This window comes from Zonotrichia albicollis, chromosome 2 (assembly GCF_047830755.1).
Source record: "Zonotrichia albicollis isolate bZonAlb1 chromosome 2, bZonAlb1.hap1, whole genome shotgun sequence".
NCBI classification, from domain to species: domain Eukaryota; kingdom Metazoa; phylum Chordata; class Aves; order Passeriformes; family Passerellidae; genus Zonotrichia; species Zonotrichia albicollis.
The window spans coordinates 56493836-56519749 of record NC_133820.1 but is presented as its reverse complement, the minus strand read 5'-3'; the positions used below and the strand labels follow the sequence as shown (position 1 = coordinate 56519749).

Sequence of the window (25914 nt, the reverse complement as noted above, 5' to 3'; positions counted from 1 at the left end):
ACCTACACTACTCAGAGTAGAGACATTATCCTTCATCCTAACATGTCTTTGCAAAAAGAACCTCTTCATTTCTCCTGTGAGTCCCGTTTGGGTCCGGGAAGGCTGCTTGAAGGTAGGAGCCTTTTCTTCTCCATGTGAACAGCCTCAACTCTCTCAGCCTTTTCTCATTGGAGAGAGTTCTGTTTCTCTGATCATTTTTGTGTCCATCCTCTGGATTTTGTCCAACAGGTCCATGTGTTCCTTATGCTGGTGGTCCCAGAGATGGGCACAATACTCCAGGTGGGCTTTCCAGAGAGCAGAGGGAGAGTATCAGCTTCCTCACCCTGCTGGCCATGTATCTGTTGAAGCAGACCAGGAAACATTTGACTTTCTGGGCTGTGAGTGTATATTGCAGGTTCATGTTGAGCTTCACATCAACCAGTGCCCCCAGGTCCTTCTCCTGAGGGAGAAGCTACTACTTTACACCCATGCTTGTATCCATCAGGTTAGATCAGAGTTTTCTTCCAGAACTCCTACATATCAAAAGAGAATAGAGACCTCTGCAGCTGTAAGAAACCAAGAAAAAAGACCAATGCTTCCAATATCCTTCTTTTCTACAACATTTACTTAGTTTATAGTATTTATGCTTAAATATTGGTTTATTGAATCTTTATAATTTTGTGTTTGTTTCCTGAAAGACCATGCCCTTCTGTTCTCAGGGAGCCACTGCAGTTTGGCTGTTGCATTTTGATGAGATTAATCCAGGCAGTGGTGACCTTTCCTATACCCCCTATTGATTTTCTGGAACGGCTTGGCCTGATAAGGGGAAAATATCTACAGTGTTTCAGGGTGCCCAGTACTTGTTTGTTTACCTGGTTATGCAATGCACTTATAGACTGGCTGGCTGATTGATTTATTGCTGCTTTGTACTGCTGATGGCATCCTTCTGGGAGCCAGGACTGGAAAAGGCCTTTTTGCAACTGAGAGTTTATGCCAGTGTCCACACATTAACAAACTGCATGCAAGGCATTTCAGTCAAAACCACTCCTTGTAACCCATGACTGTTCATTTGCCTGGGGTTTTGGATGGCAAATCTAGGCTTATATATGCTGTCAGAACGCCTGGTGGCACTGCAGTGAGTTACTGCTGAGGCAGGCTTGTGTCAAAATCAGTATAAACGAAATAGGGAACAAGAATTGTGAAACACAGTAAAAGAGCTGCTCTAACTTCTGTCACCACTATGTAACAGTCTCTAAAAGAGTAAAACAGATATGGGACAAAGCCATGTCTTCCTTCAGCAGTAACAATTCTGTGATTGCTCTGTGAAGACCTAGGAAAGAGATTTTTTGATAACTAGCAGAATAGGGATCTATGGCCAAAGTATGACCACAAAGTGCGCATGAAAGGAGACTTAAATTGCCCTGGCAAACCAAGAAGAAATCACTTTCTGTGGTCCAGAAGCCCCAGCTTGGTTTTTACCTCTGTAGCTACCTTGAGACAGTTGATCCGTGTCTTGTGGGTGTTAGGTTGGATATGAAGGGAAGGTTTTTCACCCAGAGGGTGGTTGCACAGACTCTCCAAGGGAAGTGCACACAGCACTAAGCCTGTTAGAGTTTGAGAAGCATTTGGACAACACTTTCAGGAGCAGGGTGAGGGTGCCTTCCAGCTCAGGATATTCTGTGACTCTGAGCGAGGAGCAGGAATCCTTTGACAAAGGAGCGAGGGTGGGGTCTGGCTGGTCACAGGGTGGTTAAATGCTATTGAACATCATGGCCTGCCACATTCCCTGGCCCATGAAGGCAGACCATAGCCACTAAAAGACCTGAGATCCATATGAAAAAAAAGGAAAATAAAGGTGGGGAAAAGTTAGATTTTGGATCTGGGAAGTAGACAGTATTAATCTTAGAGATGCTTATATTCCTCTCTTAGGTCAGATAATTATCTCATACTTTAAAGCAACAAGCCATCAATTGATCACTAAAGAAAGAAAAAACTTTCTTCTAGTGACTCAGCACAATACTGTAAAATGTACATGCACTGACCCACATCTCTTAGCTCTGGACGGTGTGATGGAGGTACCACACTACTCCTCTTGAGGCAGTTAATCACAGTGGGGTTACAGTGTGTCTGGGGTGACTGATCTCCAAAATCATTGTTGAAGAGATAGATAATATGTCCTCCTTAATATTTGGGAACAAGAGCCTTGAAACACACTAGTGAAAAGTTTCCTTTGCCTTTTAGTACTAATCAGGGAAAGAGAAGAACCTGAGCAGAAGAACTATCTGGAAAGGCCTGGAGGAAGCTGAAGTCACGCTGTGTGTGAATGAAGATGGTTTAAGATTCTGGCCTTCAGTGCCTGGTCACAACAGGCGGCACCGAGGGCCTGGCTGGGGGACATGTGCCACAGGCGCCAGTCGGCTGTGACTTCCCAAGTGAGCGCCCTTGCAGGGCCACTTCCAGCCTCTCAACACTGGGTGGCACCAGGAATATAAGGAATCAGGGCCACGTCTCCAGACTCGCTAAGGGAGTTGCCGCCCTGGGAGAGTGAGGCGCTATCAGTTTATTTGTTTATGGTCTTTACGCAGGGGATGAAAGAAAAGCATTATTCTAGAAGAAAACCTCAGGTAATGATAGGATTAGGAGCAGGTGAGGATATAAGATAGGAAAAACTCTCTGTAAAGTTGATTACTTCTACTGTGAAACTATTTCAGCTAAAAAAAAAAATCCCACCTGTGATTAAAGGTTTTTTAAAATATTGTTGTCATAAGTAAACCCTGTCCTCAAGCACAGAAAAAAAAATCCCAACAAAACGAGACAGAAAGGAAGTGGATCAGTAGAACCAGTCCCAGTGTTGTCCATGTCTCAGGGATTGCTGGAGTCAGGAATGCAGGAATGGCTCTTGTGGCCCCACACATTTTTGGCCACGTTGCCCTGTGCACCAGCCATCAGAGAGGCAGAGACCCTCCATCAGTAACTTGTTCTTTCTCACACCTTGTCTAACATAGGATGCTAATGGCATCCCTTTGGCAGATAAAGACAAGTTCTCTAGGAAAATACTTTGCAGCCTTTCTTTTTTTTTTTTTTTGGGTAGGGTTGCTTAGAGGCAGAAGTTTCTAGATGTGAACTGGGGGGAAACCATGTGCTCATTATTGATTTCTAATTGCTGACTCTGATAAATTCCAGGAGTGTAATGACACAGAGCAAAAAGTCGCAGAGGAGCTGCCACCTTCCAGAGTATTTTGCATGCCTTCCATTTGTGACCAATGCCACTGAATGCAGTTATCCAATAAGATGCCAAACTGTCAGCATTTCATTAAAATATGCTGCAGAGAGTAGTTCACTAAACTACTTAGCATGCCAAATGCATAGTGTGTGCCAACACATTTATCGTATAATGTTCTTAAGAGCTGCAAGCCTCTGTTCATTGGGAGTAATCAATTCTATTTTCATATGCAGTGGACCTTGAACCTTGCACTTACACTGCAACAATTTAATTTTTCCAAGGGACGACCAGGGTAAGTAGATGCAGTACCTCTACCAGGAACATTGGCAATAAGCTTTATTGATATTCTGAGCTAAAAGAGCCCCGCAGATCTTTGCACACTGTGGGGAGGATCTAAAAATACATAATAAAAGCTTGATTAGTACAGCGTGCAACAAGGCGAAGAGCATGTGCTGCTGAACAGAAATAAAGTCTTGACAATGTAAAAGCAACAAAGCCAAATAAAGTAATTCAGCAGCCAGAGTATTAAGCTCAGCCTTACTGCAGTATGAGAAAAAGGACAGTTATGTTTGCCATGGAGCTGAAAGGATCTACCTCTGTGATGGGTAATTAAAAGTTCAAGGACTGCTTCAGTCCCCTGATCAGTCTTTGGGTTGTCTTACTAGACATTGTCAGTTTCTGGAACGTGCAAATCCTGTGTGTAAAAAAGCACTGGTTTTGACACACACAGTGACCTTTCTCATCTCTTGTATCCTTCTTTCTCTTCTGTCTGATTACTCTAAAGTGCTTACTTTAGAACAGTGTTCCCAGGGAATTACTTGGGTGTGCAGCTCTGCCACAGCTGACTAGGGTCTCTCTTCTGATGCTGAGAAGTAGGCAGCAGGTTGTTAAGGCTGGATTTGTGTATGTGCTCAGCAAATCTCCTCAGCCTCTCTTGGTGGGAAACCCATCTCCTGAATCCTGGCGTTTTATCTTTCCTCAGTATAAGGTGCTGCCAAATAGTTGTAGTAAAACCCCAAGGCCAGTAAAGAGGCATTAGCATGCTCTTGAGCCCTGTGTCCCTAAACCTTCCCATACCTGGAAATGTGCTCCAGTGCCCTATTGTCCATATCTCTTTCTAGGGCAGACAGAAAATATCTGTGATATCACCTATCTCTTTAAATCCTAAAATGCTACTCTGGCTCTATAGCAACACTAATAGATATCATCTAGGGTTTTTTATAGCTAGGAGGCTCACAGAGGCCCTACTGCAGTGTTTTGCTGCTACAGTTAAACAACTCAAACCTGGAAATGAGACCAAGCTAAAATATTATATATTGTACTTCTGCTGAGCATCCTGGCTGGGGCCAGCAATGGTGTGGCCAGCAGGAGCAGGGCAGTGACCGTCCCCCTATTCCCAGCACTGCTGAGGCCACAGCTCCAATCCTGTGCTCAGTTCTGGGCCCCTCAGTGCCAGAGAGTCACTGAGGGGCTGGAGCGTGTCCAGGGAAGGGCAGCGGAGCTGGGGAAGGGTCTGGAGCACAAGTGCTGTGAGGGGCAGCTGAGGGAGCTGGGGGTGCTCAGCCTGGAGAAAAGGAGGCCCAGGGGAGGACCTCAGCACTCTCTACACCTGCCTGACAGGAGGGTGCAGCCAGGTGGGGTCAGCCTCTTCTCCCAGGTAATAAGAGAAGGGAAAACAGCCTCAAGTTGCATCAGAGGAGGTTTTAATTGGATAGCAGGGGAAAATTCCTTCACAGAACGGTGTGCCAAGGATTGGAACAGGCTGCCAGAGAAGTGTTTGAGTCACCATCCCTGGAGGTATTTAAAAGATACCTAGATGTGGCACTGAGGGACATGGTTTTGTGGGACTTGGCTTAATGGTTGGAGTAGATGGTGCTAAAGGTCTTTTTTGATCTATTCTATTCTATTCTATTCTATTCTATTCTATTCTATTCTATTCTATTCTATTCTATTCTATTCCTATCCTATCCTAATCTGACCACACTTCTGGGACTTTATTTCAGATCCCAGTGAAATCTACTAAGAGATATATGTACATGATTCACAAGCTTGAAATTCAGACTCCATATTAGGCTTCCAAAAGCCAATGAGGTAGCCCAGTTCTAAGCATCAAAATGCCACTAAAACAGGACATGGTGGACACACTAATACTTGCAGAGACTCTGTATGCTTTCAAAATATCCTCATAAAATCAGACAAGGGTTTCTCCCCCAAAAGGGTGTCTCCTCAGGACAACCTTGCTGAAGGGGAAGATTTGGGGAGGAGTTAAAGGAAAGAAAGGAAGAAGCGCAGGAATAAATTCATTTAAAGTGTGCACAGAAGGAGTCAGGAAACCTGTAAATACATCCAGGGCTATAAATGATAACTGATGCAAAGGGCTTTTAAAGATGTGAAATCCACTTGCTCTGCCAAGCAGAGCTGAAGACAAATAAAGACTTATGATCTGTGTGAGACTGTTTGCTGCATATTTGTCTGTGCCAGCACTGCTGTTTTTCCAGTGAGGAAGGTGGACATTTTTGCTTCTGTGGAAAAGATAGTGGCCTGGAGTGATACCTGGAAAGCAGCTCCTGTGCTGCTGCATAGCCCTGATATATATAAAATAAAAGGCCCTCTTAATCATAATCAAGTCTCAGACCTTAATTATCTGGAGGAGAATATTTGAGTGGTCAGCTCCTATTGCAGTCTTAATCACAGCAGTAGCATAATGAAGAAATTCTTCTCTTTCTGCATTATGTAAATATTTTTATGGGCTGTGTCAGCTCTTCTGTGAGTGAGAGCTTGTTTTAATCACTTGAGAGAGGATCTGACTGACATAGATGCAGATCAGCTGAATATAGGAATGTGTAGTCTGGTAGAGTTGCTTTTCAGAGTGAAGTTTTCAGACTTTACATTTCTTTCCAGCTGCTCTTTTGTTTCATACCTTTGATACAGCACATGTGACAAAGAGTCAAATCTTGAAGGGAAGCCTGTATCAGACTAAGGACTGATTTGAAGGGATGAGTTCACATGTGTTACAGGATCACAGTGAGACTTTGGTCATACATTTCCAGTGTATGTGACAGTTTTTAACAGGGAAATTGAAGCAGCCATATTTAACTGGTACATTTTTACTATTATTCATAGAACATTTGGCCATGGGTTGATAATAATCATGCTATTTACTAGTGTATTTATGATACAGTTTAACACACAGTTCCCATATCTTTAGTACAGAACTTCCTTCCTTCCTTCCTTCCTTCCTTCCTTCCTTCCTTCCTTCCTCCCTCCCTCCCTCCCGCCCTCCCTCCCTCCCTCCAACAGGTTATGCTGCAGTCAGGAGGGGAAGAGCAGTCCTGGTGCAGCTGGGAATGTCACCATTTCTTCACACTTGCAGAAACACTGGTCCCAAGTCTAGGAGTTATTTGACTTTTTACCCTGCAGCTTCTGCTGTGTAGGACTTGAAAACATATAAAAAATCTGGTAAAAAGAAGAAGAAAGGGACCACGTTTTGTGCAGTGCAATTTTGTGTCACACCCCATTCTCCTGCTGCTTTTTAAATTACTTTTTCTTCTATCCAGCAAGGAGGATAATGAGAGGCACTAGCTTTCTGTTTGTTTTCTTGTTGTTGGTGTTGCTTTAGGTTGTGTTTTTGGGGTTTGGGTTTTTTGTTGGTGTTTTTTTTTTTTTTTTTTTTGTTGTTGTTGTTGGTTTGGGTTTTTGTATTGTTTCTTTTTTGGAGGGCTTTTTGTTGTTTTTTTTGGTTTTTTTCCCCCTCAGATTGTGCCTATCACCAGTGCAGGAAAAGGTTTGCTATTTTTTTCTTCTTGTTTTCTTTAGAATTTACCAATTTCAGAGACTGTGACTTTTTTCCCAGTGGACCAACTAGACTTTTCATGGTCTAGAGGCATGAAAGAGGAACACAGCTGGGGCTGGTGGGGCTGGTAGAGGCATGTGGAGGGAGTGGGAGGTTTCTGAACCTCTGTGGCTGCTCTGGTCCAGCCAGCCAGCCCTATATGACATTCGCTCACTGCCTAGCAAAGTTTGAACAGCTTGCACTGAATTTACTTAGTGGCAGATGCCCCAGGGACACAGATATAGCATTTATCAGGTCCCAGGTAGCAAACTCTGCTACCTTAGCCAGTAGACTGAAGAGCTGCTGCTGCTGTATCAGGAAAGCATTATTATATACAAAGTACCTATTTATAGTTTTATCTCTGTCTACAGTGAGTCAGTGTGGAATGCTCAGGCTTCTACCCAAACTGCAAATTCAAAATGTTGTTTGGGTTGAGCACACCACAGGGCAGAAAAGCAGTCTTGAGCAAGCTCCTAATCCAATATAACTGCAGCTACCCACGGTGAAGCTCCAGGTGATAAAGATTCCTCCTGAGCACATCCATCAGTCTCTGTGCAGCCTGACGTGGCTGCCCTTGTCCGAGCATTGGCTGTTCTCTTTTCTTTGGTTTCTCTCCCCAGTATCACAGGTTGGAGGCTGTGGCTCTTCTCCAGGAGGAGAGTTCTGCCCTCCTACTGACAGATGCTGCCTGTGCCCTTCTCTGACCGAAACCTCCTTCCTACCTGTTTTGTATGCCAGTTCAATCACCAGTGTTCATGGCACTAAATTCTGTCTAGCCATCCATCACAAGACATTCAGGGCATCCTTTATGATATGATTCATTTGAGCAATCTATGTTCATTATTAATCTTCCCTTACTGTAGGCAAAAGTAACCCTGGCTTCTAAGGTCTCTCTTCTTTTCAAAGCTGTCTTTAATTGCATCTTATGCTGTATCTGCTTGCTTTCTTACTTCTTCGTGCTTCACAGAGTGTTGTCCCTCTTCATAACGTCTGAACTGTGCCACTCATCCTGAAAATATTTATTGGGGATTAATATACAGACAATCCACTGATGTGGTTGCAGCTTCTGAAAGTCTGCTTGGAAACATAGCTCATCCATCACCAGGCTGAATGGGTTAAACACACAAATCCTGGTCTTCTAAGTTCTTGCTCTCCTGTCCCCCAAAAAGAGGAATTTGGAACCTTAACAGAACAGGAGCAGGTTGTGTTTTTCAACCTTTTTAGTGCTTTTTAATCTAACAAAGTGCTTTTTTTAATCTAAACAAATTCCACCTGTTTTCCCCACTGACTATCCAAACACTGCTGGCTGCACAGCGCTGTTGAATATGCGTACCCTTGCAGGGGTAACTAAAATGTCAGTAACTGTATTACTTCTTTTGGCTGTTGAGAGCTGCAATGTCCCCTCCCTGCCATGCAGAATCAGTGCTGTGGCATTTTTATCCTCCTAGGAGCAGAAGGAACATCAGCTCGCTTTGCCTCCATCACACTGACAGGGGCTACACTTTACGTTTTACAGAGGAGGTGGAAGCTGCAACAACAGAACGGAAAGCAAAGGAGCCGAGAATAAAAGGCAAGCACCTCTCAGGAGAAAAGGCAGAGGGAATACACAGAAAACTTCTGCTTGGCTGATCTGATGCTCCTCTCCCCAGCAGTGCTGTTTCTAATCACAGCACATTGTGCACGCTTGCACTGCTTTTCTCACCGGCAATTTCATTTGGGCTGTGAAATTAGCCAGGAGAGGCGGGGTGAGGGGGGTGAAGGAACAGCAATCAGATTGCTCGGTAAATCTTGACTCTGCCACAAACTCACTGCTCACCGCCTGTTTGCTCCCTTTCTCATCTTTGTCATCTTTGCTTCTAGGGTCCAGATGCTTGTTTAGGCATCTGTGGTTCACATCCTTAGGATTGCCCCTGCAAGGTCCAGCACAGCCATGTCCTATGTCTTATTCAGATCAGCACTGTCCCCATCCACCACCCTTGCACACCAAATCTTCACAGGGAATTTGGGAGGTCATCTAGTCCATCCCCCACCTCAGCCAAATTGTTCTTCAGTCTTTTGGACTGCATATGTGCAGAGTGTAACTTGGAGGAAAGCTGGTCTGGATTAGACATGGTGAATGCTATCCCCTGAAAGTGGTTAACAAGTAAAGAGGATATAATCCACATGACAGGGTCAAATAAACAGAAGAGAGTATTTGGTTCCTGCTGCTGTTGCAGGTCAAGATGTAGATTTAGGCATAAAGACTTAGGCACTTTGAATGTTGTTGTTGTGAAAGCCAAGAATGAGCACGGCAGCTAAAGCTTTTCAGCTACAGCAATTTCAATCTCTTAAGAAGGGAAAAAATTATTGTAGCTTGAATATGACTCAGCATTTAGTGGTTTTCTTTCCCTTTTCAGTTGATTAAATGTCCTCTTCTATTACAAACCTCTTGATAAGAAAATGAGACCTTCTAGCAGCTCATAAGAATGTGTGTTTGGTGTGGCCACCTGCCTCCAAAAGAGAGGGTAACTCAGGTTCTTCCTTGGGGCAGATTAGAGTGAAACAACACAATGATTGGTGCTTAGAAAAAAAAAATATATATGTGTGTGTTTGTAGGGTTTCTTTTAGAACAATTTGGTTGCAATGGAAAGCAGGCATGTAGCCATTTTGGTTATTATCCATACTAATACAGCAATATAAAAGAATAAAGATTTGGCTTAAGAACATACATAAGGAAAAGGAAGAAAGAGAAAGGAGGGACAAGAGTAGAAAGATATCACCACATGTGGATCCAGTGATGAGACTTGATTGTTGCAATTTCAATATCCTTTGGTTGAGGTGCTGATCCCAGTCTTGATCTGCTGGGAGTGGGGAAGCCTGGGAAACACAGAATTATGGGTTAATATATGTTCAGGCAAGGTGGGAATGATAGGGTGCCTCCCTGTTGAGGGTGAGTGAGCAGTGCAACGCTGTGGGTCATGCTCAGTTGTCTGGTGGGAGACCCCAGAAATGAGTCTGGGGGCATTTTGGGCATCTTTGGTGGTTTATGACACTTTCTATGGCATGACAGCTTTCTCTTATGTAGTTGAGCCAGTTATGCTCCATCAGAAGGGATGAACACTGTCAGGCTGGCATGTGAATGCCCCAAAACCTTCCCCCCTGGGGAAGTTTTAGAACTGACCCAGTTGTTTTGGAACTGACCCAAAAAACTGTAATTTTGTGTCATTTGCATAACAAAAGCACTATCCAGCCTCAAAGGATCTGTTTCTTACCAGCCTCTTCCCTTATCTGGCTCAAAACCCAGCTTGTAGCTTCTGGTGGTGGCTGTTCCCCCACTCTGTCCTAGGTGGACCAGAGGTTTTACCACCACACTCAAAAAACTCCCTCCTCCCCTTGGGTTTTGGTTTTGGTTTTGGGGAGGTGCAAACCTGGCCTCAGCAAAGCACTGTTTGAGTCATTAATCATTAACACTTTTGTCTCCCACAGATGGTAAATAGAATTGCCACCCTGAATATATAAATAAAATATGTAGATAGCATACAGCAAGTAAGTAGCATGGCACTGTAAGTAGGTTAAAATACTGTTTTATACTATCAGGCGAATTCCTAGAAGACAATCAGGAGAGCTGTCATGACCTGGTTGAGGTAATCACTGAGTGATAGATGCAGAAAGACAGAAATCTATCACATGTACTGCTGTAAAATCTATAAGCAACTTTCTTCCATTTAATGTGCTCTGGCCTGAGCTCCAGCAATGCCCTGTTTGCAGGAGGCAGAGTGTGTGCACTGCAGACTCAGCTTGGGAAGGATCCCCTTGTCTTCCACCGATGACATCCTTCATTCAAAATGCACTAAGCTCACAGTAATCTCCCCTTATTCCAGTGCCTGCTTCCTTGCATATTAAAATTCTCAACTGGTTCAGTTGGCAATGAGAGCACGTCTTCCAGATGACAATATCTGTAGTACAGACACAGCCTCGAGAATGCTGAAATCAACCCAAGTGCCAGAGCTGCTCTTTAAAATATTAAGTACACAAATATTCTACAAATAGTATTCTAGCTGTGAATAATAAGCAAGTAGTGCCTGGCAGAGGCAGGCAATTTACACCCTCCCTTTCCATATGAGCTGTTTTGCTGTGACTTCCAGATGCCAAATAAATTATTAATCAAATCTGAAAAATACTCTGAAGCCTTCCTTCCTGAGAGGAAGGGTGATGCTGGTCGCCAGATGAATTTGGCATGTAAATCACATTTCCATGATATAACTGATCAACATTTTCACCACCATTTTGTTGTGTTCAGGGTTTTACTTGCCTAACTCAGAATATGCTGCAGGTATGCACTAATTCCTTCTTTTTCAGTGGCACCACTGATGTACATTTGCCCTGTCATTGGCATGGTGACACGTGCCGACACAATCTACAGTGCAGATGACAGTACTGCACAGGGTGTTGACAAGGCTTTAGAAATCACAGGAGAAAACCCCTGTGGATCTTTGTGATTTTCTATTTGTTTGTAGTTTTTTGGTTTTTTTTTTTCATTTGAGCTGTGATTTACGGCTGTGTCAGACATCACAAATGGAAGGATGCGGTTGTGAACACTCCTGCATTGACTTCAGGACAAAGTGATGGAGAAAAGGAGAGATTTCTGCTATTTTTATGACTGAAAAAATCAAATGCTTTCCCTACTGTTTCTCTGCTGCTTTCTTTTAAAACATATTTAGAGCAGTCTTTTAAGTGTCCAGTTCTACCCAGAATATTTTATGTCAATAAAGATACCTCTCTCCAACCAGAATGCACAAAGGCAACCCATAAACACTCACACACAACATATCTTGAGAAGCATAGTACTATTTATTCACTCCTCTGCATGTCTCCAGCTCCCAGTATATCAGAATCATCTCTTGGCATCTGGCTCAGTGATAATAAATCAGGCTCAGCTGCTATGATCCAGAGCCAGGAGGAATGTTTGGTACACACCTAGCTGCTAACCCATCTAGTAATCCGTGTGTATGTATTCATAGTGTCTCATTTCCTAATGAATTGAGTCATTGGAACTCAGACAGATGCAATCCCAGCAAAGCAGTACCAGTTAATTTTCTTTTCCCTTTCTCCAATCAGAGCATGGCATAGTGCCTCTGTCTTCAGTGTGACCATCACCTTGTTTTGTTAGGTATTGTATGAAAACAAAAGGCACTGTCTCAAACAAATAAACCACATATAAATTAGGAGGAAAGACATGGTAGAGGGAAATGGCAATATCAGGCTGTAAAAAGGATTCTTGGTGTGCATTTGCCTGCCCACGTCATGATTTCTGTGACAAAAGATAAATTTTCCAATTTGCTCTTTACACTATAAACATAAACAGTTGGTGATGATTAAGGAAATCCAGAGACCCTGTAAAATAAATGACACTGAATAAGACCCTGCATAAAGAGCAAAAGCTGGCAGAAGCTTGTGATGTGTTTCTGACCCCCCTCTTCGAACAGAAAAATATCTTCCTAATTAATGACTGGTGGTATCAATATAACACAAGACTTTTATGTATTCAAACCTAGTTCTGCCCAGAAGGCTGTGATGCATAAGTGTGTATATCCAGACCAACACAGACATTTTCAGTGAATGAAAACACCAAATCTGTCTCTTGTACAAGCACATCTGCTGGTTTAATCATTACTGCCAGGAAGTAGCCAAGCAGAGCTAGTTCCTAGAAATGGAAAGAATATTAGAAACAAGGCAACATAAATCAGTAGAACACAAATGAAAATGGAAATTTTTAGTTTATCTTTCTTCTATTTTTTTCTTTCACACACTTTATGTCAGGGAAGTGTGAAAGAGAATGTTTCATCAGCCACACAGAAGCTATCTCTGTTGTTTGCAAAGACACTGGGGGTCACAGCAGCAGGTGGCACATCCCCTTCATGGGAGTTGAACACAGGGAAGGTTCCTTATCCTGCCCTATTGTCTGCTGTACTCTGTTTACTATGGCATATAATCATGTTCTGTATAATCCCCAATGACCTTTCAAGAGACAATGTCCTTTATCACAGAAGATATAAAGTACATCCTTTTTTCATGTGATCCAAAGCACAAAAACCATCATTCAAAATGGATCATGAGACACCCATTTGAGAAATCAATGTAAGCATGCCATTCAAATTTTTTGCTTGCTTAGGTGATTAATTTGTCTATGTTATATGCTACACAGCTATGAAAAACAATGGCTTCTCATTCTTGCAATGTTAGAAATGTAAGAAACATCTTGGCATTTCAATTTAATGGAATACAATACTCAAGTTGATCCTTGCGTCTGTTTGAGAATGATAAAGGAAAAAAAAGAAGGACCAAACTCAACTTTTTAGGCACCTCAAAGGCCATGGAAGTGAGTCTCAAGGCTTGGTGTGAGCTTGAAGAGGCTCTAGTTTTGCATTGACCTTGCTGACAAATAAGCAAGGTAAAAGTTGCAAGGTGTACGATTGGCATGTTGTTATGATGACTTTTAATTGGCAAATACTGTGTGAAACAGCAGCATAATAGAGAAAATACTTCTTGTAAATCTTCACACAAACAAAGAATAGCAGTCTGCTAGAAGCCACAACGAAAATATATAGCAGCATTTTCCGGAACATCTTGGAAGAATTTAATTACAAAGGCAGTAATACAGGGATGATTTTAGTAGGATGACTTAGGGACTCTTAAACCTCAGTTACTCTCTTCCTCTCCCCCTTGGCACCGCTTGCCAGTATGATCTTCTTCTGGATAGGGGAAATGGGCAGCCCTACTCCCTTTCACTGGCTCTCAGTGCGCAGGACAAATGGGCTTTGACCCCAAGGTGAAAATGGAAAAACTCTCATTTCCAGGTGATTTTTGCCATGGAGTTCTCCTTGAAGAAACAATGAAATTGCATCTGTGATTGCCTCTCTGCTCTGATCATCCTGTTGTACCAAATTCCAACAAGACATAGACATGCGCCCTTGGAAGTCTCCACATGCAAGTTCTACAAGGAAATGCAGTTCTGTGTTCTCCACAGATTTCCTTACTTGCCTACAGGTTTTAAGCAGAATTGATTCAGATCTGAACTGAAGGCTCTTCCTGTGCCTATTAATCACCTTTCCTCACACAGTGATTTTGCAGCTGCCACTACACACATTCCTTGGGCACCAATCCACCTTTTTGCACCTCCCAAAGTCATGTCATCATCACCTGCACTGGTTTTTCATCCTAGGTGGTAGGACAAATATTCTAGGGCAGCTCTAAATGATAACTAACTCACATAATTATCCTGACACTTCACTGCACTCTCAGTCAGTTAACTAGTGATTTAAAATACAATGATACTTCAGTAATATTCAGATCAATCAACTTTCTGACCAAGATATCATTTATGTCTTGTCATAGAAAATAGAACCAGAAGAAGCCACAGTGATTACCTCCTCTGATCCATGCAGAAGTCTCAGGATCAAGGCCTGACTCCAAAAAGAACTACAATATATCCTGTAGAAACTTATCCTGTGTTTGCAGAGATGGATAACTTAACTTGCAAGCTTTGGAAGCTGCTCCAATGATACTCAGGAGAGGGGCTGAGATAATTTTGTGTGAAAAATCCTTTTGAATTTGTAATTACTATGTAATTTGAAATGTCTTTAAAATAGGATAAAAGGGAAGCATTCATATGCATGGGGAGTAGTGTATAGAGAATGCAGGTTTCCTTTTATGTCCCTATTACTCTGTTTGATCCTCTTCAGTTTCTATAATTGCCTTCCATGTGATTATCTTCAGCACAATACATTTTCAATTCAGTGCAGACTAAAATTGTATTGTAATACTGAGGCTGCTTTGTCTTCAGTACCTCTTTAATAAATTCATGGTCAGCAGCGGCATTATTTGGTAAATAATATAAAACCATGGCAGGTTTGCTTAAAGCAGGAAAAACCTCAGGATGACTGAGGTGTAAGAAACAGCTCTGAATGAGCAATTCAAATGGAGGAGGCATTTAAATAATCAACTTCCTTTTGATAGGATTTTCCTGCTGCAGTGGAAGAAAGGAAAAATGAATAACTAAAACTCTCTTTCTTGCCTGAGCTGTCTCTGACTGCATGAAATAATGGGCTTCACTTCAGGAAAGGCACTCAGACTGTCCTCATAGCTGAAGAAGATCTTTATAAAGGAAGAGGAGAAGGAGGTAAAGGGGCCTAGGCTCTGGGGAAAGGATGGTGGGGTGTGAGTTTAATACCTGTACTGATGATCTAAACAAGGAGATCAAGTGCACACCCCGTAAACTTGTAAATGACACCAAGTTGGATGGGAATATTGATCTGCGGGAAGGCAGGAAGGCTCTGCAGAGGGATCTGGACTGGCTGGATCACAGGGCCAGGGCCAATTGCATGATGTTTAGCAAGGCCAAGTCCAGGTTCTGCACTGGGGTCACAACAGCCCTGGGCAGTGCTGCAGGCTCGGGGCAGTGCCTGGGAAGCTGCCTGGTGGAAAAGAACCCGGGGTGCTGGCAAACAGCAGTTGAACATGATCCAGAGTGTGACCAGGTGGCCCAGTAGGCCGATGGCATCCTGGCCTGGCTCAGCCAGGTGTGGCCAGCAGGAGCAGGGCAGTGACCGTCCCCCTTTGAAACAGACTGCACAAAGAAGCAGTGGAGTCACCATCCCCAGAGGTATTTAAGACATGTAGAAGTGGCACTTGGGACTTGGTTTTGTGGTGGACCTGACAGTGCTGGGTTAATGGTTGGACTCAATAATTTTGAAGGTCTTTTTCAACCTGAACAATTCTGTGACTCTGGCACCACAGTATCTTCACCACCTTTGAGGAACCCATGGCAACTATGCTACCCAGCATCTGCTATGCTGCTTCCAACCTACCCATAGATAATTAATGTTTTCCAGCACCCCAGGACTGAGATGAGGGCTTGAGGTCTTTCAGAAAGGAAACTCAAATAGGTGGAAACAAACAGGAAGGGAAAGGTAGGTAGATGTCTTAGCTGCAGTGTGAACATACTTCACAAAACTTACCCAGTGCAGCTGATAATAAAAGGCAGCAGCAGCCATCTCCAGTACTGCCTGCCTAGTCAGTGACAATGCACAGGGGATTTGGTCACACATCTGCTGCAGGAGGCCACACACATCACACTGTGTTCACTTACACAAACAGGAGATAGCCCCCCCCTTAAATACTAAGTGTGTCAAACTGTGTGACACCTATCCAAAAATAGGATAAGCTCAAAAACTGTCTTTTGAATTGTCTTCTGCTTGACTGGAAACTGGGGGAAGAGCAGTCGGCTGTGAAGCAAAGTCCTTTTGTTGCAGCGACCTACAGAAAGGCCATTCCATGACCCATTTATACAAATCAAGCCATATGGCAATACTCAGCATTTTCACCTAACACTGTTAATTAAGAATTGACCACTCACTGGGTACCACTTAAAAAAATAATCCTCATCTCTTATAAATGACAAACTGAGGACTATTTATATCTTCAGCTTACTGTTGCTGCGTAATTCAATTTCGTCGTAATCCTTTGCATCTGGGAATTTGCTTAAAAAATAATGAAGAAGAAAAAGTATCTTAAGGCACATGGTTGGGAATAAGACTAAGAAAACATGCTAGAAAATATTGATGAGAAATGTAGACTGTGTGTCTTTGCAGTCAAATGTCTAGCAGTATATGACTGAATGGTAATCCTGGTTCTTGAACATTTGCAGCAGTCATTACAGGAAAGCAAACACATGCACACAAACATACACAACATCCACACACACACTACAAAAATACCCTCTGAAAATTAGCCTGGTCTGAAGGAATGGGAGTTAAAAGCCCTCCCTTTAAGAGCCAAATAGAAGAGAAAACACAGGAACTGACTGAGCTTGCCAAATCTTGATAGTGCTTTTCTGGCCCTATGTCTGGTCTCTGACTGTGACAGAATACTTTTTCAAGAGCATTTCCAATTTCTTCTATAACTTCAAAGAGGATGTTCTGGGCAAAAATGGACAGAACTCTACCTTGTTTTCTGTGAAGTCTTGAGGACTGTAAATCTGGAAAGGGAAAGTATTTTTGGGTGACTTCCAGGGGTGTGACATATTTAGCTCAGTCCTGCCCAGGAGACCTTTATGTGGTTATGACTGAATTCTTCCCCAAAAAAGAAAAGAAGAAACAAGACCAGGGTCTAAAGACATGGAAAGGATGGCACAACATAGCTGTGGACAAAAAGGGTTTGGTCAGGTTGGGTATGAGGAAAAGGCTGAGAGGCAAGGTAGGTCCCCATGCCAGTGAGGAGGGATGGCAGAAAAGGAGAGAGAGAAGCCTGGTGGATGACAGGCAGGCAGTGCATGTGGTTTTTCTGGATTTTAGTACAGCTTTTGATACTGTCCCCCACAGCACCCTTCTGGGCAAGCCCTCCAGCTGTGGGCTGAGTGGGTTCATGGTGTGCTGGGTGAAGAACTGGCTGAAGGGCAGAGCTCAAAGTGTTCCAGTGAATGGGGCTGCGTCTGGCTGGCCACTGGTCAGCAGCATTGCTCCTTCAGGGCTCAGTTCTGGAGTGAGCTCTGTTCAATGTATTTGTTAATGGTCTGAGTGCAGGAGGTGAATGCACCATTGGCAAGTTTACTGATAATACCAAACTGAGAGGTGCTGCTGGCTCTCTTGGGGGACAGGAGGCCCTGCAGAGGGATCTAGATAGACTGGAGCATTGGGATTAATGGGATGAAATTTAACAAGCCCAATGCTGGTTCCTTCACCTAGGACAGAGTAGTACCAGACACATGTATAGGTGGGAGAGGAGTGGCTGGAGAGCCCTTTGGAGAGGGCCTGGGGGTGCTGGGGGGCAGCAGCTCAGTGTGAGCCAGCAGGGAGCCCTGGCAGCCCGGAGGGCACAGCCCAGCATCAGGCACAGCATGTCCGGCCGTGGGACAGTCCCAGAGGATGGGATTGTCCCCCTGTGCTCAGCACTGCTGCGGCCTCACCTCCAGGACCATGGGCAGCTCTGTGCCCACAATTTCAGAAGGATGGGAAAGCACCTGGATGCCTCTGAAGGAGGGCAGCAAAGCAGGGGAAAGGGCTGCAAGGAATGGCCTGTCAGGAGCAGCTCAACTGGGGCTTGTCTAGTTGGAGAAAAGGGCTCTGAGAGGAAACCTCATTGCTCTCCACAGCTTCTTGAGGAGGAGACTTGGAGAGGGAGGTGCTGAGCTCTCCTCTCTGCTATCCATTGGTGGGATGTTCATGAATGGTTCAAAGCTGCACCAGAAGAGCATCACACTGAGCATTAGGAAGTATGTCTTTACCAAGTGGGTGGTCAAACACTGGAGCAGGCTTCCTGGAGAGGTGTGAATGCTCCAAACCTGCCAGTGTTGGATCATGCCCTTAACAACATGCTTTAAATTTTGGTCAGATCTGAGGTGGTCAGGCAGTTGGACTGGGTGATGGCTGTGGGTCCCTTCCAGCTGAAGCAGTTTGTCCTGTCCTGTTCTGGTGGGGTGACAGTGTGGGATGCTGCACTGGAGAGCTGTAGTATAGTGGAGATGCACACCTTCAGTGCCTGTGTCTGAGCTCAGGGTGGGTCTTTGTCACTGGTGTGGGCTTGGACCGCTCCCACTTTTCACAGGAGGGATGTGAGAGTAGAGGAATCCCCCTTTCTAGGAGAGGGGTAGAGTGCTAGTGCCCCATGTGACCCATGAGGAGGTGGTGTGCATGAAGCTGTGCACACTGTGGGATTAGAGCTCTGCAGGATTAAAGTCTATTTTGAATTTTGTAGGTGGTTATTAATATTTCATAGCCATCTAGTGCTGTGGTTTCTCTGTCATATTACTGATATTGATCCTGCATGTGCAGTTCACTGATTGCCTGTTAATTATACATCATTAAAAATAATCTCAACATTGCTTTGATCCTGATTTGTTTAAAACCCCTTGAGCAAAGCACTTTTTCCCCTGTGACAGAGGACATGGTGGCTCTTACAGGAGAAGAAAGAGCACAGGCTGCCTCAGCTCTCTCACAGGACTAGGCAGGAGCAGGAGAGCTGGGCTCCCTGAGCCACAGGCAGTCCTCAAGCAGCAGGAAGGCAGGTCCCAGGCTGGGGGGATTTTCACAGCTTGAGGCTGCAAGAGGGGGAGAGCCATCATGTCTTGCCAAGGATGGATGGGACCAGCACATCCCTGCATCTCCCTCCCAGGAGCTTCTCTTGGGAATGCCCTGGAGGACCATGGTCTGGGCCTTGCAAGTTGTGCATGCATGCAGAAATTTATGTCTCAAACCCACGGCCTACAACAGTCTTAATTTGTACTATAGCAGCATAGACTTGCTTGGGGAAATGTTTCTTTCACTCTGTGCCTTGTGCTGAGCTCTACAAGACAAATATTGACCTTTGCAGCCCCACTGGTTCACGTGGGCTCTGCTCCTCCTCTGTGATGGAAGATGTGATTGAGAAGATGCTTTGCATTCACACCCATGATCAGATGTGGTCCATTCAGGTCAGCCAGGGATTTTTAATCTCCTTGTTGGACCCACAGGCAGCCTTCTAGTCTGCTGTGCAACCATGGTAAGCCTAATTCCCTTCTCATGAGGAAGAGGCACCCATGAGGTGCTCAAACTGGCTTCATGGTAGATTTTAGTCAGAGCATGAAGTAAACCAGAGCATGCTGAGGTAAAAAGATAGGTGCTATCCCAGGGGTTGTTTTTACAGCCCACTTTGCAGACATGCATCACTAAAGGCATTGCCAGACAAGTGGTCTCCTTTCTTTGGCTGAAATTAGTGAATGTGATGAGCAATTCTTCCATGCTGTGCCTGGAAGAGCCATTTCACCAAACTCTACTCTGTGCAGACAGGACTCGACTGAAGAGTTCACTGTTGAGCTGACAAGGTTCATCCTGTGCACCTACTACAAGCAGCTGCAGGGACCACCATGAAGTGAGCAGTCTTTTAAAAAGGAGCTAAGAAACATGATTTCCCCTGCTTATTGAAGGTTCCTGAGTCCTCAGGCTGGGAGCACTATACCTATAAATGGTACCTATTAAGATAATTTTACAAGCTTGAGGCTTTCCCTGCTGTCTTTCCTTACTTTTGAGCCATGAGAGGGAGCAGATCTTGCTGTGACTGTCCCTATGTCACCTGGTACAAGATGCTGGGTGGAGAAGCATCTACCCAAATCTCCTGACACCCAGACTGCCTCGATGAACAGGAGCAGCAGCGCTGGGACCTGACCACAGAGCTGCCCTGGGCTAGGTTGGTGCTGGCAGTTTCAGGTCAGGGGCCTCTTGACCAGACCCCATACTCTACCCCATAAAGTGCCCGTGGCTCTCAGGTATTTTCCCACCCTTCAGCAGGTACAGACAGGGCATACACTGTCACATGTATCCTCCTAATTGCAAACATGTGAAGGACATAGACACTTCCACAAGGGGCTGCAGAGTGCAGCCTTCTGAATCTTCCTTCATCAGACAGGAAGAATAATTTGGCTTTAAGGTCAATAACTGCAAATAGTCCAAGTTTTAAGCTTTGAGCTTATAAAATTTTCTTGATAGATACCATTTATAAGAGAGCACAGTTTTCATACTGCCACAACAAATTTGGAAAAACACTGCCCCTCTCCTGCATGACACCATCAGAGAAACAACAAGAGCACAGTTTAGCTGCAGACACCAAGCAGAAGCTGCTGCTGCCACTCCATCCCCGGGGGAGTGACAAGAAGGGCCACCTTGGATGCAATCTACCTCTGAAGAAAGTGTGTTTGCTTAAATATTCAGGATGTGATTGAGTTGTCTATGCCTATGTAGTGTCATTTTGATCTTTTGTGCAGAAATGTCTTTCTGGGTCCCACACATAAAATTAAATGAAGGAGCCATGCACACTATGTTTTGGATGCTCACCATTCATGCACCTGGGTCATACAGGACAGCTGCAGCATCTCCAGCTTGGGTCAACACCTGCATCTGCACCTGTTCCTCCTTATGGGTAGTCATCTGAAAATCCCTGGGGAAAGGGAGGAAGAGTGAGGGGGAAGAGAGATAATAATAGTTGAATAATCTATTCAATGAGATTCATGGAATTTGGGGACTAATGAATTCTATGAATAATATTTTCATTATTTTTCCAACTCCAGTGTTAACAGAAGTTATGAATAGTGATTGAAGCAAACCCTTGAATTATATGACAATGCTATTGAACTTTGGAAGCATATATTTCATAAAGTGAGGGGACTCTAGTTCTGCCTGTCATCAGCTTGATGTAGATGTTCTTGAAAATGGTGAAACGTGTATTTGACACTTTGGCCTTTCCTCACAGAAAGTCTGTGCTCAGATTACCTGACAGTAAGAATCAATCAATAATTCACATGCTGTTTCTCCCAGAAAATTGTTAGCAATTGCTTTCTTTCAGCGCTTCAGAGATTACATCCCTGGAGATGGCAGATCTCTCAATTCTACAGTCCCCTCTCACTGCAGGGCAGCATGCCCTCGTCTCCAGAGGGGAAGCTTGTTCCTCAGGGGAGCTGCAACCTGCCACTGCTCCTCAGCAGCATGTGCTGACAGCCCCTGATGTCGTGTCAGCTCTGCCTGCAGCTGCTGCAGATGCATCATAGGGGCGTGCTGTCAAGGCTCTTCCCATATCTCATCTTTCTCAATATCTCCTCACCACTGGAGGTGACTACTGAATGTGGTCTCTAGACACAAGGGCAAAAGGAGGATTAATTTGTCCCTGTGAAGTTTGGCCAGGAAATACAGGCTGCTGTGATATGCAGAAGTCAGAGGCTTTCAGTTTCTACAGTGTTTTTGCTGCTGCTCCCCCATCCTTGGCAGGCAGAGGCACCGACTTCAGCAGGCAGCAGCTGAGGGATTTCTTCCAGCCTGTGTGCAGAAGTACTTCCTGATAACATCAGAACAATCTAAGACTTTATTGCTTGGGTGGATTTTAGCCCTTAATTATTTATGATATCCTCTTACCTTTGTCCTAACAGAGGAGCTGGAGAGTCAGTGGATGTTTCCTGTCCAGCCTGAGAAGCTGTGGTTGAGCAATAACGTGTTCTATTACCAACTCAAGCAGACTTGATTCCAAACAACATGGGTCCTACTGCATCTCCTGCCATACCATGAATAAGGTTCATTACTGAAGGTAAAAGATAACATGCATTCCTGGTATCAATTCACTGACACCAGGACCCTTTGACATCAGTGATGAAAGATCACAATAAAGAAACACAGCCGATAGTTTCCCCCCTCCAAAATTCATAATCTGACTGATAACTGAGCTTGCTGCAAGGGACTGACTGTCATTCATCAGCTAAATGTTGAATTCATCAGTTCCTGGAGGGCCTCTACTCAGTGAGAAATGAACATGGTTCGTACACATATTTAATTCTAACTTTGAAAGTACAGAGGAATTTAACAGAACATTAAAGAGTGATGAATAAATTATAAAGGCATTAATGAGGCTGATGCTTATATCTAAAGGAAAATGTCCCAGAGGGTTCTGGGAGCTCCAAAATTACTAATAACTTATTAATTTTGGAGTTGATAGTAGATAAAAAATTAAACATGCTAAGTATGAGTATGTACTGTGATTTCTGCTACAGAAGACAAAGTCTTTCAGCTTATTATACCATGGGATATCATTTAGAGGACCAGAGAAGTAATTACTATTCTTTAGCATGTCTCCAGGAAAGATTGCACTTGGATAACTCCTAAGCATTTGACTACATGAGGATATTGATAAACTTTGAGAGATTCCAACTATGAGCAAAGGAAATGATAAAAAGTCTGTGATAAAGAGAGTAGGGGACAAATCCTCTTTAGAAAGATGAAAAGAACTAGATATGAACAGAAAAGAAAGCTGGTGAAAAATTATATGACAGAAGAAAAACTTTGTAGTCAACAAGTCAAAGGTCATAAGAAAAAGGAATTTGTAGCCAAATAAATGTGCAAAATGGCCATAATTTTTACTTGAAATACAAAACCACAAATTGATGAATCAAAACAAAGCCACCAAAGAGAGAGGACATTTTCTGAATCTTTATATCTTCAGTTTCCTGTGTTGTGTCCTGAGGCTCCATGCCTTTTCTTCCTGATCTAGGACCATAATTGGCAAATACTTGCATAAGCAAGTACCTTCATGCTTATGAGGTTTTCAAATCAGTTCAAAAGGTTTTGTGCACATGAATGATCCAATTCATGCTCTCAGGATTGACAGAGCCACTTTGCCCTTCATGTTGGCAAAATCAGCCCTGTCCCAGCATCACTCTGGCACAACCATACCAATGTCAACATGAACACACAGAGCAGCAGAACTGGGATAAAATCACACATGTCAAATATTATCTGAGAGGCTGTTGCTGAAGAGAGACATATGTAAAGAAAAGAGAGGATGTTGAAGGAAAAGGAGCATAGGTGGACACCAATCTGCCTAACTGAAAGAAGATGCTGTAACTTAAGTTAGAGGGAACAGAGGCCAGGATTGGCAGCACACTGTGAACTGCCTTACACAGCACACCCTCATATGTAGGGTAAAAAAAAAAAAATTGTAATCTGCCTTTATCCTTCTAAGCCCCTCAGTGTGCTGTAGGCCCTTTTATTTTGAGTGAGGGTTGGAGTCCACATAACAACAACAACAAAAATCCTTGAAAATGGAGAATGTATGTGGGATTTTACTCCAAGAATGAAAACATTAAGTAAGTCTGGTTGATTTCAGCAGGAACTTTCACAAACACAGATTCACAAATAGTGTGGTTTATTGGAACAACAGATTATAGATTCATTTAGATTGCCATTGATAAAGTCAATAGACCTGCAAAATATAAAATATATAGCACTTTATTCATCTGTTCCCAGGTATACTCTGACATAGTCTAAAGTGCAAATCTTAGCAAAAGAGCTGCTCCTGCTTTGGGGAGAAGAGATAAACAAGCCTGTTGACTTGTTTGCAAGGTGATAATATTTTCATCCTCTACCATGAAGGATTTCAAATGCCAATTTATACATTTATAAGAGGATGTGAGACTGTAGCCAAATATTCTGTTACTACCATCATAAATGGGGTCTGTGTGTGGGGCAGCCAATTTATATGTAAATGAAGAATATAGAGAGTAAGAATGAGAGAGATTACAGAGATTTGTGCAGGGATGGAACAGGACCCTGATGTCTTAGCATAACTCCCTCTCCCACTTGGCTCATTGCACAGTGGTAGGGGTCATCCGGCCTCTGCCCAGTGACCTATCCCCCCTCAGCATGTCATCATGCCCATGGAAATCCCTTAGCCATCCATGTCATGGCACAGCTCACAGAAACCCCTCACTAAATATGTCATGGCATAGCTCATGACTCTGGGTCTCTTCTCTACAGAAGTCACAGGACCATGGGGCAGCTCAGACTGGGAGTGACCTCATGAGGCCACTAATTTGGCCTTCTGCTTGCAGCAGATCAACTCTCTGGTCATAGAGCTCTGTCTAGAGAACCTCCAAAGACTGCATAATCTGCACATCTGATTGTCTTCATAGGGAAGATTTTTCTCCTTATAGCCAAGCTGAAACTCTGCTGTTTCAGCTTCCCTTTGTTTCTTACCCTCCCTCCCTGCATGGCTGTAAAAAGCCCATCTCCATCCCCTCAAGGAGCTCTCCAGGGGCATTGGGGGCTGCTGTTAGGTGCCCCCAAAGCTGTTGCTGCTCCAGGCTTAACAAGCCCAGGCTCCCCCAACACCCTGGGGCCCTCGCCTGAACTCATTCATTTATCAATGTCCTTCTTCCATAGGGGGGAACACTAAACTGGGTGCAGCGATCTAATGAGTGCTGAGTAGATGGAAGCAATGACTGCCCTTGCCCTCTCTTTCTGTCCTTGTTCATGTGCCCAGGCCACTCTTGGCCTCTGTTGGCCACTGTTACTGGGGTTTGCTGCTGGCCCATGCCCCTCTCACTGCCCTCCAGGACCTTCTGGGCCTTTCTCACAGAGCTGCTCCTTGGGCAGTTTTGAGTCTGTGTTGTTGCAAAGGATCCTTTGATCCACAGAAAGGAGTTTGCATTCGCCATTGCTTCATTGTTTGTTCTCCTAGTCAGCCCATTCCTCCAGGTCCCTTGGAATGGCAGTGGTGGCTCAATTTGAAGTCACTGCACACCAGGTGAAAAAGGTCTCTGTTCCCTCCTCTCAACCTCTGGTAAAGATTCTAAACAGATCTTTGGGACAGGTCCTGGTGCTGACTGCTTTGGTATTTCCCTTGTTGCCAAACTCCAGGTAAAGATGAGTTATTACTCAGTCACCCTCTAAAGCCAAACATCTATCCAGTCAGAAAACTTTTTCCCATTCTTACCATAGCATCCCATCTTGAATACAAGAATATGATGGAAAAATCCTTGAATACCTTGCTAAAATAAATGAAAATAACATCTGCTACTCTGCCATCAACCTACAACATAGTCATAGGTGGAAATCAGGCTGGCCAGGCATGCTGACCCTTGGTAAATCCATGCTGACTGGTACCAGTCCCTTTTTCTCCTTCCTGCACCCAGAAATGTGCTCTGAGAGACTTGCTGTATAACATTTCCAGGGACCAAAGAGACTCTGACCAGTCTGTGCTTCCTTGGTTGTCCTCTGGCCTTTTCTGAAGGTGTTGTTTTGAAGAAGTTTCAGAACAAATGAGAAGGAAGACCTTAATTAGGCCTCTAAATCTACACCTAGTGTTAAAAAACATTTCCCAAATTATCTTTATTCAAAGATGTCTCATAGTCATTTAACAGTGCTGGCAAGTTTGCTCAGTTTTGATCACAATTTTATGATATCACAATGAATTCCAGTTTATGTGAAAAAGCATTTTATCTCCCAGCTCAATCAGGTGTTGTGAGAGAAGATGAGGGTGTTTGGTACACCACAGTGGGAAGTTCTCAATATAAAATCTATTAATCTGGGAAATTATAGCAAAAATCTATTTA

General features: G+C 43.8%; 1 protein-coding gene across 1 annotated transcript in view; it reads right to left on the bottom strand.

Annotated features, from left to right (window-relative positions):
• Nucleotides 1–9614: 9614 nt before the first annotated feature.
• Nucleotides 9615–25914, bottom strand: part of LOC113458675 (uncharacterized protein C11orf87 homolog) — a 157884-nt gene continuing 141584 nt past the window's right edge. Inside the window, exon 5 of the transcript XR_012579001.1 lies at nucleotides 9615–9890. The gene's annotated coding sequence lies outside the window, so the exon portion shown is untranslated. The remainder of the gene's footprint in view (nucleotides 9891–25914) is intronic.